The sequence below is a fragment of the Sceloporus occidentalis genome, unplaced genomic scaffold, assembly GCF_023333645.1.
Source record: "Sceloporus occidentalis isolate IW3139 unplaced genomic scaffold, rSceOcc1.0.p SCAF_1, whole genome shotgun sequence".
Taxonomy (NCBI): Eukaryota; Metazoa; Chordata; class Lepidosauria; order Squamata; family Phrynosomatidae; genus Sceloporus; species Sceloporus occidentalis.
In genome coordinates this window covers 252872937-252890286 of record NW_028316981.1, presented here as the reverse complement: position 1 = coordinate 252890286, position 17350 = coordinate 252872937, and positions in this window count along the sequence as shown.

The window sequence follows — 17350 nt, the reverse complement described above, 5'->3', positions numbered from 1 at the left end:
TCCATCCCCAATACTATGCATACCAATGCGGGATCTCTGTCTTTGGTTTAGATTTCAACTGGCAGACAGATGATGGTAGTAAAGAACATCAGTATAGCCTATACAAGAATATATATTTTCAGCATTTTTTTCTTCAATAATTACTTTTATTCTTATATTGAACTGAATGAGAGGGACATCTGTTTACTGTAACTTTACTACAGAGATTAAGTCTGCTTTAAAATATTGCTATAAATTAGCAGGTATCTACTAGCTATTTCATAAAAGAGCAACAGGGACTCTTGTCTATTCTGATGAAGTCCTGGATTTTTAAGAAATTTAATTGGAGTACAAATTATAACTCTTAGCATTTCCCATTTCTAACCAAGTTATCACATGCTTTCACAGTGATTTGGTTTAAAAAGTAGAAGTGTTGACATGGTGTGGCATAAACCTAATACATTAGGTCTAGAACAAAACAGTCTGGGCTGCTCAATCAAAATTGAGGCCTGTTACAGACTGCCAAAATAAAGCTACTTCGAGTCACAGTGGAGGTGTGGTGTTTCAATGATGCATGCGTCCTAAGAGTCCAGAAGTCGCACCAAAGCCACACTCCAGCCCTAAGGACTGGAGCGTGGCTTTGGTGTGGCTTCTGGACTCTTAGGACGCATGCATCATTGAAACACCATACCTCCACTGTGACTCGAAGCAGCTTTATTTTGGCTGTCTGTAACAGGCCCCTGTTTGCTACAGCAAACACATGGGGGGGGGGAATAGATCTGCAGTAAATACTTTTTAAAACAACGATGACAACAACACATATTTCTTCTCACTGAGTATATGATGTATGCAAGTATATATAATTTACATGATTAAAGGAGAAGTATAATAAAGAGTATGTGCTACTGGGTTTACAAATCTAATTCTACTTTTTCTTCCTTGAAAGAGAGCTACAAGATAGAATTCAGTGAATACAGCTTCTTGCTTTGCTGAACCTGCTGACCCAGTTATAAAATATGCTCTACACTTACAGAAAAACTCACCTATCAAGTGACCTCAAAGCTTTCTACTACTTTTCAGAATCATGGACAATCAAAACCTGGAGAGGCCTATCAAGTGACCCCAAAGCTTTCTGGTGGTGCAGTGGTTTAATTAGGAGCCAATTTTCATTTGTGATTAAATAATTTGCTTATTAATAAGATGAATTAATTGATAATGCTTGGCATAAAGATGCAAGCAATGGAATATGCAGGGATCCGGAAATTTGTATCATTCAAGTTGCAATTAAGAGGGGAAGTGACAATTTTCTATTTCATCAGTTTGCAGTGCTACTAAACAAAAGTATTTTGAAGAGCAGGTTTGAGGACGACAGAATCTGAATTGGAATTTAAGGAGAATAAAGATCAGCTAGGCAAGCAATGCTGTAACCATGAAGGTCTTCGTAGGTTAAAAGCAGGGGTTTTTTACCTCATTTCATGACTTTATGGGAAATCAGTGTAATGACTCACAAGAAGCAGATGAAATATGATAAGATTTTGTGTTTGCCATGGACCTTTCGTCATTTTTCTAGGATCAGTTCACATCACCATCTGCTTTAAGTGATAATCAGTGAACAAGATGGTAAAAGCATGAAGAAGCAATGTCAGCAGAGAAATGCAAGGATTTCAATCAGAATATATGTTCCAGGTAACAAAACGATTGTTTTATCATCTTGACTCAATAACAGTTGGGAATTCAAGGTGACATTGTATCTTTATGAGAAGGCACTGAAGCTATAACTGGAAATTAGGTTAAGAGAATGTCATTGTGCAAAACTATAAGTAGACTTTAGATACCTAGATTTTCAGAACTGGCTTTCAAGGAGAAGTGTGTGTCGTAGTCTACCTCCATGCCTGGCTGGATTTTCTGTTTAGTTTGGAAATGCATGCACAGAACATCAGCAAGATCTAGCAAAATATACTAGGTAGTATTGCACTTCAGCCAGGAAAAGCTACTTATAGATCACTGTCTTGCAGTGATGCCTGTGAGGCAATTTCCTGCAAATGACCACTGTTCTTTACGTCTCTCATCTTGATAGAATAGAATGTTGTAAGAAGATCAACTGCCTGGATAATGAGATATAATAATAAATTGTGTGTCATTCACATTTAGCCCCATCTACATGTCATAATGAATGGCAATCACCACTCAGCTCCAACTCACAGTGTGGGTGGAAATCTGAATCTTCACCTATTGATTCCATCCACTAGTTATATTCCACATCCTCCACTCTTATGCCAGGGTCTTAAATCTTTATGGCACTAGCGAAATTTTAGAAAAGTTTTTGGAGCATCAGTTCATTGCATTCATTTTCACAAATTTCTCTGGACTGTCTATATCTATACATAAATATTCTAGGAAATAAAAAGTAAAGTAACTATAATTAAAATTAAGTGTCACAGAAGAATACATTTAAATGTTATGGTTTCATGTTACATTTTGATGGAACAGACATTCTCTGAGTCTCTCATAAAAATATAACATGAAGAAATATTACTGGAGACTTGCATACAAGAAGAAATGTACTGTAGAGGTGCATGAGGAGGCTGGTTGGGTAGGTTTATTCACCCCCACCCACCCAGCCCCGTGTGTGTGTGTGTGTGTGTGTGTGTGTGTGTGTGTGTGTGTGTGTGTTTGTGGAGAGGGGAGACATTACACTTTCCATTATTATCCCTTTTCATTTCTTAGTGCTACTGCTCACTCACAAGTGGGTACAAAATGCTTAAGTTTCAAAGCAATTTTAGCATCAAACCAGTAAGGAAATGAAGGTAAATTATCAAATGATGGCATTTATCAGCATTTTTTCAGTTAAATGAGTGCCAGATGGCCTTACGTCTCTGGTTATTTGGAGGCTACTCAAAAACAACAAGAGATCAAACTAATTCTAATCTTTACTTCATTTTCCAGTCTTTTGAGTTTTTGATGAATTGATGTTTATTCTGCAGTTTCACATTTTATATGAGAGTCTTGATTTCCTGGAAACCCAAACTTGCAAAGCTGGATATTGTTTGTGATCTAGAGGTGGAAATTTATAAGGCTGAAATTCTAAGTATAGTAAATAAACCTAAGCAGAATTTGCTTTCCTAGAGATATTACCAAACTAAAACAAGTGTGTCATGGCATCTTAAAGAGAAACACGTTTTGTTTGACATAAGCTTTCATGGTTTCTGGACCACTTCATTGAGTGCAGGTGTATGAAAGCTTAGGCCAAATAAACTTGTTAGCCTATAAGGTGCCAAAATATTCTTGGTTGTTGGGTTTGCTGGAACAAAAACTAAGGTCCAAAACACATGGCAGAAATAATCCAGTTTGAGACTGCTTTAACTGCCCTGGCTCAATGCTAGGAAATTCTGGGAACTGTAGTTTGGGAGACATTTAGCTTTCTCTGTCAGAGAGCTCTGGTGCCACATTAAACTACAGTTCCCAGGATTCCTTAACACTGAGCCAGACCAATTAAAATGGTCTCAAACTGGATTATTTCTGCAGTGTGTTTTGGACCTAAAACAGCTACCTGTCTGGAAATTACTAAGCTCCTAAAACAGGAACAATAAATTAGAAATTACATAGCTTGACAAAATCATTAGTTATCCTACCATAATCCACTTACCTATATCTTAAGGAAACTTTTCTTTGGGCCCACTCCCATTTGCATTTAAACTAGTTTGCAAATCTTGTTGACAATGGGAGGCTGCATAGATTGAGGCAAATGCTTAGATCCCACTATGGAAGTGAATTTAGATCTTAGACTATGTAGTACCTGCTAGTTCTTTTGCGCCACAACTCAGGGGGGTAGGGGCAGGTTTGCAGGGCTTGAAGATCCTGCATCCCCCCTCCAGATGTGATTGAAGAGAAGGCTTCAAAGAGCCCCATTAAAGAGGGGCTTCAGGGGGCAGAACCTGGGATAAGAGGGCAAGGAATGGTCAAAAAGGCCCATTGGCTCTGGAGAAAAACCTCCGCCGGGCTCTGCTCCAGAAGGCCGCACTGGCCTCCTCCAGCCCTCCCAGTCCAGGACTTCTTGGGAGAGACCAGGAGAGAGAGAGAGAGAGAGAGAGAGAGAGAGAGAGAGAGAAGGCAATCCCCCAGCACTCTCTGGGGTGCTGATCCCACATGGTCGGAACCCAGAGGTGCCCCGAGGTGGAGGCAGAGGCAGAAGCAGCCATGCCAGAAAGGAGAGAGGCAAGGAGTGAGGGAGAGAAGCGGTATCCAGCCCAGGCCAAGGTTGGTAGAGAGGCTCCCAGGGCTGTGCATCAGGCACCAGCTGAGCCTCCAAGGGAGGGAAGAAGGATCCCCCACCTCAGCCGCCCTTCCTGCAGCACTCACCTGGTTAGCAAAGTCCTCAGCCAAGCTAATGAGATTGATCTACCCCATGGCCGAGGCGGCAGTGGATGTGGCTGGATGGGCAGGCATTTGGTCAGTGGGGTGTGTGGTCTCCTGCTCGGGGTGGCAGTGGAGGAGGACAGTGGAAAGCTGACTTTTCCAAAGCAACCAAGGTGTGCTCCCAGTGAGTGTAACTTTGCCAGGGTGTGATTAGATCTGTCATTCATACTTGTTGCACACGCTTCTTGTGATGGAAATTCCTTGTTGAAATAAAAAGCTATAGAAAGATGGAGTCACCTTTGTCAGCCAGAGAGAAGGTTTTTGAAATAAAGGCTTGGAGTTTAGAAAAACTAGAGCAAAGGAATAAGGAGTGCATCTTGACCTGGATGGAAGCTGGCACCAGTAAAAAGACATAACATAAACTACTGAGATAAGGATACATAGTTGACATTCAGAAGCAAAGTTAGGAGGAAAGCTACTAAATTCCTACAGGAGGGGGTAAGGAGTGATGATGCAGTTTCAATGTATGCATGTATTTCTGTTCTGATTGTAAGAATTCTGTATGTTTAAATTGTAATTAGCCAATCAGGTGTATTGAAGAAGCTTCTTTGTCTTGAATAATATAAAAAGAGCCATTTTGTCTTGTTCGGGGTCTCAGCTTTTTGGAACTTGAATTCCACTGAGTTCATTGTTTTCCTTTGTCGACAATTGGAAATAAACTTATGGATTTTCAATTACTAGGTCCTCTTGCGAATTCCTTGCTCTGCCAATCCTAGATTTTTAAGTTTCCTGAAATTTCTGTTACATTCTGAACTGCTTCTTTTCAAAAGAACTGCCAAAAAACTTGTGTTTGGAAAGTGCGGGTTTTCGGGATTTGTCTCACTTCAAAGCGATTCCCAGCTATTTCGAATGATTGTAGTAGCATCTGAAACTATTTCCAGTGGGGACAGTGATCAGCAATTCACTTTAAATCATAGTGGTAATGAGCCCTTTGTGTTTTGGAAATAATGGAACAGGCAGCAGAAGTATCAGACACAGGCATCAATATCTTATGTATTTCATTCTATATTGCACTTTCTTCTGCATAGAAAGAGCTGAGAATTCATCACTAAGTAAGGTGTCAGCTGAAAACTTCCATTAGATACTTTTTTAGGGCAGAGAGTAGGTTCTGTCCCTTTGCTCAGTTGTTCTCACTGCTCCAGTTTCTGCACCTGAAGTCTCAGATGTAGACAGCCACCTGCTGAGCAGGAAGATATATGCCTGAGGAAGAGTTTGACTGTGATTTGGCAGACTTTTCTAGTTCATGACTGACTAGCCCAGACAGCTGATCAAGGGGTAAGCTTTTCTCATATCTACATTTTTTCATGTCTGAGCAGATGGCCTATTACAGGAAGGCCACAGGAGATATGGCTGATTGTGGCAGAGGAAGTGGTGCATGTAAGATGTACAAGGTGTGTAACAATTCTGCTATCTCACCAGATGCACAAAATCTTCCTAGCTTTATTATATCAACACATGAATTGAGCAGTATCTAACCCTAGTACATACCTTGTGGCTCTGATTCTTTCTACCTAAATTATATGTTGATTTAATAAAACTGTGCTGCTTTAGCCTAAGCACTTCATCCAGTGCTTTACTTTGATAGGGCTTATAATTAATAGAATTTAAATATGGCTTTCATTAACCAAGAGGAGAGATTAAGGTGGATTTGTCCCTTCCCACTGCCCTGTAGAAGTTCCATCTCTCTCCTAACTTACCATAGTCTCCACTTGCTACCTTTGAAACCAAATGATAAAATGAAACTATTACTTTTGTCCCTTGTTTCTACTAGTTCTTAGGAAAGGTTTGAAAGAAAATATGCCAATGCTAATAAAACTTTTCCTGCTCATGTGAAGAGACAAAATGCACTGGTGAATACTTAGCATTGATGTTGGTTGTAAATTTACATCAGCCTTGCTGTTTTATGTACCAGATGTAGAGACAACAGTTAGAGAGAAATATAAATGACATGATATAAATCTGCTTGGAACAGTTAGCAAATTCCTTTGATCTCAGTTTTAACCCACATGAGTTTAGGCTAAGAAATTAGAACGGCCACTCAGATCTTGCATATATAGGTAATCTGTATTTAGAAGTGAATGTTACATTACAAATCAACAATATAAACAACCAATCAGAATTGAATTGGCAAGTGCCGTGTTTTAAAGAATTTGGAATAGAATAATTTGAATAGGGGAGAAAAGATAACAAATTTGGTTTGTTGTTGCTTTTTGTTTTACTCATAATGATTCAGCAACTGAATTCTAGTTACATTTGTCAGGAACATTCTTACAATATCCTATATGTGGAAGGCCTATGTCATATCTGGGAAAACATGTTCTGATTAACTTGTTCAGACTGATCTAGTCCAATGGACCTGAAAGGCATCACTGGAATTTTTCTTTTTACTGAATCTTGTATACACCCCCCCAGCCCCAGTGTATGTACTTTTTTCAATTATTGCAAAAGGAAGCATACAGTACCTCCTTGCTCTATGACCTCTCATGTGTATACGTTTGCACGTACCAGGTTAATAGTGCTGGAATTTACTATCAAATTAGCTTACAGTTGTAAACCGCTTAAATACTGCTTAGGCGGTATGAAGCGGTATATAAATGAAGTTTGTTGGTTTGTATCATGGCAAGCCAGGAGTGGGGTTTTGAATCCTAATGGTTTCCATCCCATAACTCTTGGGTATCCAGAAAACGAGAATAGCCATTCTCATTCTGGAACCCCACCATACTCACAACTGCAGCTTAGATGGTGCCCAGATAGTGTCAAGTTCCATTGCATAGCCAGTGATAGCAGACATTGAGTAGAAGAACAGCAACAGATTTACGCTCTGCCATAAATACTGCCTTGTTTCTCCTTCCACCACCACCCAAACTGGCACTGTTAAACTGGCATAGCACACCCAAATTATTCCAACCAAATTTACCCATGGAGGAACTCGATCGGCCTCACTATTGCCAAGGCCTTCTGGGAGTGCTACCACTATTTCCATATGAGCTTCTTCTTCTTAACTGTCCCCATCTAGGATATACGCTTTTCAGAGAATTTCCAGACATGTTTCATGAACCATTCTTACAATAATCTCCATCACTATATCCTGTCTATTCTATTATTCATGTTTGAAGTTTCTCAAACAAAATGTCCAGGATTCATGCTGACTACTGGTGAATTACAGGGAGTTACAGGGAGCATATAACTCCTGTATTGAAACAGCTTCACTGGCTACCGGTTCGTTTCCTAGCACAATTCAAAGTGCTGGTTATGACCTATAAAGCCCTACACGGCTTAGGTCCAGACTATTTGAAGGGCCCTATCTTCCCATAAGAACGACCTAGAGCCCTAAGATCTTCAGGAGAAGACTTTCTCTTGGTCCCACCACCATCCCAGGCTCACCTGGTGAGGACCCGAGAGACAGCCTTCTCTGTGGCTGCTCCTTCCCTGTGGAACTCCCTTCCACGGGAGACTAGGCTGACCCCCTCACTGCTGGCCTTTCGTAGGCAGGCAAAGACATTTTTATTTAAACAGGCCTTTTGAGATCTGGCAGGCTTGGTTTATTGGGTGATGAGAAGGTTGGACTGGGACTTTTTAATTTTAACTCTGTATGTTTTAAAATTTTTATATTTGTAATTTTTATATTTTTATTATTTTAATTGTACAATTTTAACTTACGTTTATATATGTTCGCCACCTTGGGTCCCATTTTGGGAGAAAGGTGGGATTAAAAATAAAACAAACAAATAAATAAATAAACTATGAGAAGGCAAAGAAAGCAACTGCTTGGTTTCCAAGAAACTGCTTGGTAGGATGAGAGACCAGAAGATGAATTGGAAGAGATCCTGTAATGTTATTTGGGATTGTGTGCGTGTGTGCACTGTTTTGTTGTTTTTGTTGTTGTTTGTTTTGTTTTTTACTGTCTTACAATTTCCAATAACTTGTACTGAGTGTGATTTAATTGTGTGTGTATGTGTATGTAGATCAAAGATTCACAGAACTGGAAGTGACCTCCAGAGTCAACTAATCCAACCCTCTGGCTTGTAGCAATACACAACTAAAGCACTCCCAAAAGATGATCATCCAACTTAGAATCACAATCCATCTAGTCCAACCCTCTGCTATGCAGAAACTCACAATCAAAGCACCCCTGACAGATGGCTATCCAGCCTGTTTAAAGATCTCCAAAGAAGAAGACTACAAAACACTCTGAGTGAGTGTGTTCCACTGTCAAACAGCTCTTTCTGTTAGGAAGTCCCTCCTAATGTTGAGGTGGAATCTCTTTTTCTGTAGCTTGCATCCATTGTTCTGTGTCCTAGTCTCTGGAGTAGCAGAAAACAAGCTCGCTCCATCCCCAATATGGCACCCCTTCAAATATTTGTACAGGGCTCTCATATCACCTCTTAACTGTATCTTCCCCACATTAAACATACCCAGCATCCTAAGTCTCTAAGGCATGGCTTCCAGACCCTTCACCATTTTGTTCACTTTCCTCTGAATGCTCTCCAGATTGTCAATATTCTTTTTGAATTGTGGTGCCCAGAACCAGACACAGTATTCTAGGTGACCAAACCAGAATAGAGTGGCACTATTGCTTCTCTTGATCAAGACCAGTGGTCCCCAAATTGTGCCCTTTAAGAGATTTTGGACTTCAGCTTCCAGAAGCCTCAGCTATGTTAGTCAATAGTCTGGGATTCTGGGAGTTGAAGTCCAAAATCTCTTAAGGAGCATTGATCTAGACACTATACTTCTATTAATACAGCCTAGAATTGCATTGACCTTTTTAGATGCTGAATCACACTGTTGACTCATGTTCAACTTGTGGTCTAGTAGGACTCCTAGGTTCCTTTCACATGTAGTCTTGCCAAGCCAGGCGTCCCCCAATCCTTTATCTGTGCATTTCTTTCTTTCTTTTCTTTCTTTTTTATTTTTTTATCTATTTATTTTTCCTTTAAATCCAGTACCTTATATTTCTCCCTGTTGAAATTCATTTTGTTAGTTTTGGCCCTGCTTTCTAATCTATTAAGGTCATTTTGAATTTAGAGCCTCCCCTCTGGATTATTAGAGACTCCTCCTAATTTGGTGTCATCTGCAAATTTGCTAAGCATGTCCTCTATTCTTTCATCCAAGTCATTGATAAAAATGTTGAATAGCACTGGGCCCCAGACAGAATCCTGTGGAATCCTGTGATCACTTCTCTCCAGGATGGAGCCATTGCTGAGCACCCTTTGGGTTCAGCCAGTCAACCAATTACAAATCCACCTAACAGTCACATTGTGTATCCCACATTTTACTAGCTTGTTTGCAAGAATACCATGGGAGCCTTGTCAAAGGCCTTACTTAAATCAAGTTATTCTGTACCACAGCATTCTCTTCATCTACCAATCTGGTAATTTTATCCAAAAAAAGTGATCAGATTAGTTTGGCATGACTTGTTTTTGAGAAACCCATGTTGACTTTTTGACATGGCATTCCCTTCTAAATGTCCACAGACTCTCTGTTTAATGATCTGCTCTAGAATCTTTCCTGGAATTGATTTCAGACTAACTAGATGATAATTGTTGAGATCCTCTTTTTTCCCCTTTTTGAAGATGGGGACAATGTTTGCCCTGCTCCAGTCTGCTGGGACTTCTCCTGTTCTCCATTTCTCAAAGATTATTGCCAATGGCTATGAGATTGCATTACCCAGTTCTTTTAATACACTTGGAAACTTAAAAAAAAAAAAAATCTACTGTTGCTTTGTCTCTTCAATTCATCTCCAACTAATGTCTACCCTAAGGTGAAACTATCACAGGGTATCCTTGGCAAGCTTTGTTCAGAGCAGACTGTTGCCTTTGCTTTCTTCTGAGGCTGAGAGTGAGTGATTTGTGCAAGGTCACCCAGTGGGTTTCCATGACTGGTCTTCAGAGTTCTAGTTCAGTGCTCAAACCACTACACCACATTGGTTCTCATGTTACATCTTGAAAGATAGCTATAGATCTGAAGTTGTTTCTGAAATATTTCTTGGATTTGAATATCTCCATCCTACCCAGATAAGGAATTCATTCTAATGGAGATTCCACTTTAACAAGTGGTGGCATACCACAAGGCAAACACAGCAGATCATCTAGTATAATGGTTAAAATCCTAGACTAGGAAGGTCAAATGTCCAGTTTGTCATGAAGTCAGGATTAGGAAGATCTGGGCTCAGATCTCTCAGTGTCTCTCAACCCAACCTATCTCAGAGTTTTATAAAATTCAAAAGAGGAGTATACATACACTACCTAGCATTCAGTAAAGTTAGTCTGACTCACTCTGTTCACTATAGACTCATTTGTTCCACTCTTTCTTTCACTTCAGACATGTCTTGGTCCCTCTCATTTTTGATGAAATTATTATCTGTAATATTGAAAGTAGTTGTTTTTTTAAAAAGAGAGAGAGAGGAAACATTCTTTGTTGGATCCACTACTGAACGTGATATTTAAATTAGACAGAAATGGAAAATAGGATTTGTTTTAAATTGCACTTGGTACTTGAAATAAAACTGCATATATATTAAACATAACCTGGAGACTTACAGCTACAGCCTAGCAGTTTTGATAATATTTAATGGGGTGAAAAGGAAAGCCTTGAAGGCTTAATGGAATGTGTCTATATTGGGGTCCGGTTGGTCTAAAACTTTTTACATTGTACATAAAAAACATTGTATTTGAACTACTCAGAGATGAATACTGTATAAAAATAAACACTGAACCTCAAAATGTTCTTTTCTTCCTCATTAAATAGCAATTGTTTCAAGATGAAAATGCCAGCCTACATGCCAAGCCTGACTAGTTAGGCCTAAATCGCTTAATAAGAAAATGAAAAAGGAATCCTAATTGTGGCTGTTTGAATACTCCATTAGTCATTATAATAAAATAAGCACAGAGAATTCATACTACAGGGCTAGTTTTGCATTTGTCACTTGGCCTTTTGAATCTGTTTCTAAGCTGCTACTCTTGTCATTCTTGAATAATGAAGTTAAATGATATTTATTTGAACTGACGTCTGTGGCAAAGCTGTTGTGACTTACACCAGTGATATAAGCTGACTCATTCATAAAGTGGGCTGACCAAAAATCTGATAATTGGATCCACAAGCTGCCAGTAGAAGCAAAGTCACAGCAAATCACATCCTTGAAAGTAAACAAGCTCTATTATTTATTGCCAAGCAGAAATATCCATCTTCAGTCCCATCCAGAGCTTGAAAAAGTTACTTTTTCATACAAGAATGAACAGGGTGGCCATGGTGGCTGTGGGATTCTGGACATTATGACTAAAAAAATAACTTTTCCCAGTTCTGATGCTACCACAGATCAACTAAAAATAGCAATTGAATAGAATCATAGGGACGAAGCAGATGGGTGGCCTGAAGCGGCCTCTGGCCATTCCAGCCATGATCACCCCCGATCAGCCTGGGACTGAAGTGACCAGACAATCCACTTCTGAAGTGAGGCCACTGCCACAGTCCCAAAACAGCCACCAGCAATGAGCAGTCTTTCACTGTTCCTTTTGCCAGTGGCATCAGGCTGCCTTAGACAGGCTCAGAACAGCTTTCAGATGCATCAGGAGCATGTGTCATCTACACACCACACCCCCAAAGCGGCCAGAAGCCACTCTCTTTGGCCCATCTGTTTCAAGCCACAGAGCTGGAAGAGCCTGCCAGAGGCATCCAGTCCAACCCCTTCCATGCAGAAAGACACAATCAAAGCACTCTTGACAGACCATCCAGCCTCTGTTTAAAAGCCTCCAAAGAAGGAGACTCCACCACACTCTGAGTGAGTGTGTTCCACTGTTGAACAACTCTTATTGTCAAGATGTTCTTCCTAATGTTAAATGGGATCTCTTTTCCTCTAGTTTGAATCCATTGCTTTGAGTCCTGTTCTATGGAGCTGCAGAAAACAAGCTTTCTCCATCCTCAATATGACATCCCTTCAAAATGATTCTTCTATCTGTCATTCAATATATTTTTCTCTTTTTTTTCTCTTTCAATCTATCTTTCAGTTTAAAAAGCAGCATCCCTAGTTATTCCCATTTTACAGACTATGAACTTAAGTTTTAAAAACTGAGAATCAATTATCTTAGCCAGAATTTATGGCCAAGTGGCAGTTTGAACTCAGATCACACCAAGGACCTTACCGCATTGCCCCTGGGGATATGCTGAAAGGGAGCAGGATGCAAACAGAATGGGTGCTATCACCTATTCTACCACACAGCAGAATGCCACCGCTGCCGGAAGTTCCCATTGCATTCCAGATCCATCCCAGAGGAAGCAATTTTCAGGAACTGTTTAGAAGCCTTCCTGAAAATCATCTCCTCTGGGATGGATCCAGCATGCAATGGGAACTTCCAGCAGCAACGTTCTGCTGGGAAGTAGAATGGGTAAGGTCCCAAGTCATAAGCATCAGTGCAGATCTCACTGTTAAGCAGTTAGATACAATTGTGGTCCTAGCCATCATTACCTTTTTCTTTACATTGCACAGCACAAAACCACCAGTATCTTCCTCTAATAGCATTTACAGTTTCCTTAAGGTCCATCCAAATGCTTTGGATGATTTTACTAGTTGAAATTTGCTAGCTTCAGTTTATTAAATTGTAATAAATGCCATTTCCTAAGGACTTTATCACATGAGCCCCATTCTCACAGCAGTCATGCTTGTAAAAATAGGTAACATACCACTAGTAGAGAAGTCATTACTGCCCCTCTCTTTTCAGTCACACAACTGTTGCTGCTGACCCATCACTCTCCCTTCCTGACTCTCCCTTAGCCCTGCCTCCACGCTTTGTGATCTACCCAGCATGCTTCTAGGTTATTCTTGTATTCATTCTTCCAGTTTTTGAACACAATTCTGGAGCTCTGCTTCTCAATTGAAGGGTTTTTTTTAAAGGAAAATAAATAAAGAAGGAAATACAATAAACAAAATAAAAGTAATCAGGAGGCTTGAGAATAGTGAGGGGGAGGAGGGGACACTGACTCCACATGACTGGCAATCATGCAACTGCCTAGGAGCAGTTTGACACCTGGGCACTTACACAATTGACATCTCATTGATGGGCTTCCCCGTCAATGAAAAGGGATGGGTTGGAGGAAGAGCAACTATGGGTCAGAGATGGTGTCATGCAATAAGTATGACTGGCAATGTTTCACAAACAAATGTGCAACCAAAAGAGTAGTGTCTCCAATTTCTACAGTGACAGACAGGTACACACCGGCCATGATGGTTCAGAGTGTGTAATTCCACTTCTGAAATCTTGATCTGAATGCAGATGTTTCACATTGGACAAAAATATCTAGCCATGTATGCTTAAGGCATCAACAAGATCTTGTTCCCTAAGTGCCATAATGGTGTTCCCTTTATCATCCTTTGAACCGCTGATGCTCATGATTCTTTGTTTTTGCATAGGAAATAGCATTACAGTTCATATATAACTCTATTGAACACCTCAGGAGCCCTTGTGGTATGGGAGGCAATATAAAAATATCTTAAATACAGAAATAAATATAATATCTAGAAGCCCATCTCAGCAGCTCTCCATGTGTTGCATAATACACTGTATAATTCAGTTTCTAAATCCTGTGGAGATCATACACATGTGAAAGGCCATGGGAATGGATGAGAAGGATGAAGTGGAGAAGGTAGAGGAATGGTCATGTCCTCCCACACACACATAGTTGTAATCATTTGAGGAACTTATGAATAACATTTTAGTATGTTTAAAATTAAACTTGTATGGAGCTTGAAAATATCAGGGAAATGTTTACTGGGCATCCACTTCATTCTATCATGGCAGGATTATTCCTAAGAACCAAAGTATTCATTTCACAATACAGGTTTTGATCTTTTTATTTGATTTAGCTATAAACTATGATCCAATTAAGCACTAAACAGAGCCCCAGGACAGAGAACATGAGAGAGGCACTAAAAGTCTCACCCTAAGGAGTGAAGCAATTGAGCTTTGGGTAATAATGCTGGAATAAAGTTACATTTATATGAGATGCAAATGTCCATTAGTTCTTTAGCTGCACCAATAATTGTGTTACCATTTGCATAATTGCTCAGTTTGCTTTACTTCAGAAATTACAGCTACAAATGTAATATGCTGTCCTTCATAACTCTAGCAGGTGTTTAAGGGAAAAGACATCCCAGTGATTGCTGGTAAACAGGAGATCTGGAAAACCTCGGCTGAATGACTTACTTAGTGGAAAGTTGCTCTTGACAACCATGCATGCAGCTGTGTTTAAATATATCCCAGAGTGGTTTCACATTCATTGTGCTACACTGGCCAAGTACCTCTACAAAGGAAAAGTTGACTGAGGAAACATGTTGCCTCTTCTCAGGGTTTATTCCCTTATGCATTTCATTTACAATTGAACTTGAAAATAATCCTCTAGCCTCAGAGAAATGGCCTTCCTACGCAGCACACGGTGGTCAAAGAGTTGCACATTCAAATAACAGAAATGTTAACTTCAGTGTTCTGGCACGAAAAACTTTTAAGAAGTTTCACAGAAGGAAATGTTACTATGACTTCAGCATGAAAACTGTTCCTTCACCTCTCCACCCTGCCTCATAGGACAACTCCTCCCACTGTGTTATTCCTTTAAAGAAGCCTCATCTTCCTCCTGGCAGATCTTTTACACTGTGTGTGGGTTTTTTTGGTTCAAGCTTTAAGCAACCTTAGGTCCAGGTCCTCCAACTGATGCCAATTAGCTCTCAGACACTAGAGCTTTAGTGACATTGGTTCTCATCAGCAGGGGATGTGGGATGGCTAGCTAGAAGAAATGAAGCTGGAGCTAATAAAGACTCTGGGGTCTCTGCTAAATAGCATCTTCTTTATACATCAGGGGTATTCATAAAGTTTCTGAACTATATGAAAAGATATTACAGATGGTATATAAGAGGAGTTGAAGGGCTTTATTGGGCCCTTCAACAGTTCAGTGTGTGGCACTCCACACAAAGTACTGAAAGGTTGCTCCTGAATTCTCCCAATCTGAGTGTATTTACACTGCAAAATTAAAGCAGATTGACACCACTTTAAATGTCATGCCTCTACCCTGCAGAATCCTGGGATTTGTAGTTTGGTGAACCACAAGAGCTCTCTTACAGATCAGGCTGACCAGATTGGGCTGTGGCATGAGGTTGCCATACCCCTATCCGGCCAGTTCAGGTGGTCTATATAGCTCCTTAAATAGTCCAGGGGATGTAAAACAATCAAGAGCAGCTTGAAAAGCTTTGTACCCAAAGGTGAACTTAAGTTCTTAGTGAGGTAGCTGGTGTTCATAACTGACTTTTATGAGTGGCACTTTCTGCCAATCCCCAGATCCCAGGCAGTCTTTAAGGCCCCATAGCTGTGATCCTCCCCACTCCTTGACTGCAGCTTCTCATTTTCTCTGTGGGGAACAATTCTGCACAAGGGAATTGCAGGCTTGTTGTTCTTTTACTTGCTTGAGCATGATGGATGGTTCCAGTGCAGCAGCAAAGTCTTCTGGATGGAGAATGTTTGAGGCTGGTTCCTGGTACTTCTGTGAAGTATATTCTGGTTTTCATGACAGGGCTTCAGAAAACCATTTATGAGAGCTTTTGAATCTGGTGCCTTTGAATGTGAACCAAGCAAACAACAGACCACCATATTTGATGCTGATAAAGTTGGCGAGTGGCCTGTGGATATTCTAGGTTTCAGTGATCAATTCAAATTTCCACTGAATAAGTAGCTCCCTGTCTCCATGTTTATATGGGCCCAAACAGACAAGCCAAAATAAAGCTACTTCAGGTCACTTTGGAGGTATGCTGTTTAAATGACACATGCATCTTAAGAGGCTAGAAGCTGTGCCAAAGTTTTGCTCCAGTCCTTAGGACTGGAGCGTGGCTTCGATGTGGTTTTCAGACTCTTCAGACGCATGCATCATTTAACTAGCATACCTCTAAAGTGACCCAAAGCAGATTTATTTTGGCCTGTCTGTTCAGGCCCTATATTTCCAAAAGCCTTCTTAATAGCTAACAGTTCCTTATCCCTTATGGTGTAATTACATTCAGCTGGGGTCAGTTGACCATTTTAAAAATATTGAATATACAGTTGACCATCTCAGAAATATAGGGTGTTAACAGAACTGCATCTATGGCCACATTTGAGGCATTGGTTTCTACAAAGAAGGGAGTGTGTAGATCAGGCTGAGAAATAGGTACAGATACATTGGGTCATATTTGCCTTTAAATTTTAATATTTTGAAAAAGAGGAATAGGACAATAGCAAATTAACAAATTTCGTAGTAGAATGGAATGAAATTACCAGGAATAGCTGCTGGAAAGGAAGGAATGCTCTGATGGGGAGGGGGTTGATTTGATTCCTCTTACACCCTCTGGGGACATTTATATAATAAATTACCAAAATCTAAGAAAGGCAAGTGAAGAGGCTAGGGAGTGTAAGACTTTTAAGAAAACAACTCTTCTGAATTGGCATCAACATCAGAACAAGTACCATAGGAAAGGTGTGCATGATGGATGAAGAACAAACAATACCTGAAGATGGGCATCCAGCATTTTCAAGCAAGCATGCAGTGCTACATCTCTTCACTACCCACAGATTCCACCAAAACTCTTCTAACTTGCCTTCTGGAAGAGTGAACCAGTAAAGGCAACTTAACACTGAAACCATCCTACTGTATTTTTCTGCAACAGCACTGGAATTAGAGATCCCTGGTAAAACCATTTACCATCTCTAGAGGCTGAAGATGCATATCACAGAACAATACTCTCTCTCCCCACTCTCATATGTTCTGTACCTACATGGAGAGTTTGGTGAAAAATGTATAAATCTTTAAAGACTTCGGAGTTTTTCGCACAGCTAAAAAACCTGGCTCACCTTTCCCAGTTTGAATCCTCTTCTGGGATGCAGCCAGATATTATCGCTCATATTTTGCCACTGATGCCACATCCTGCCTAAAAACCGCCTAAAACCCA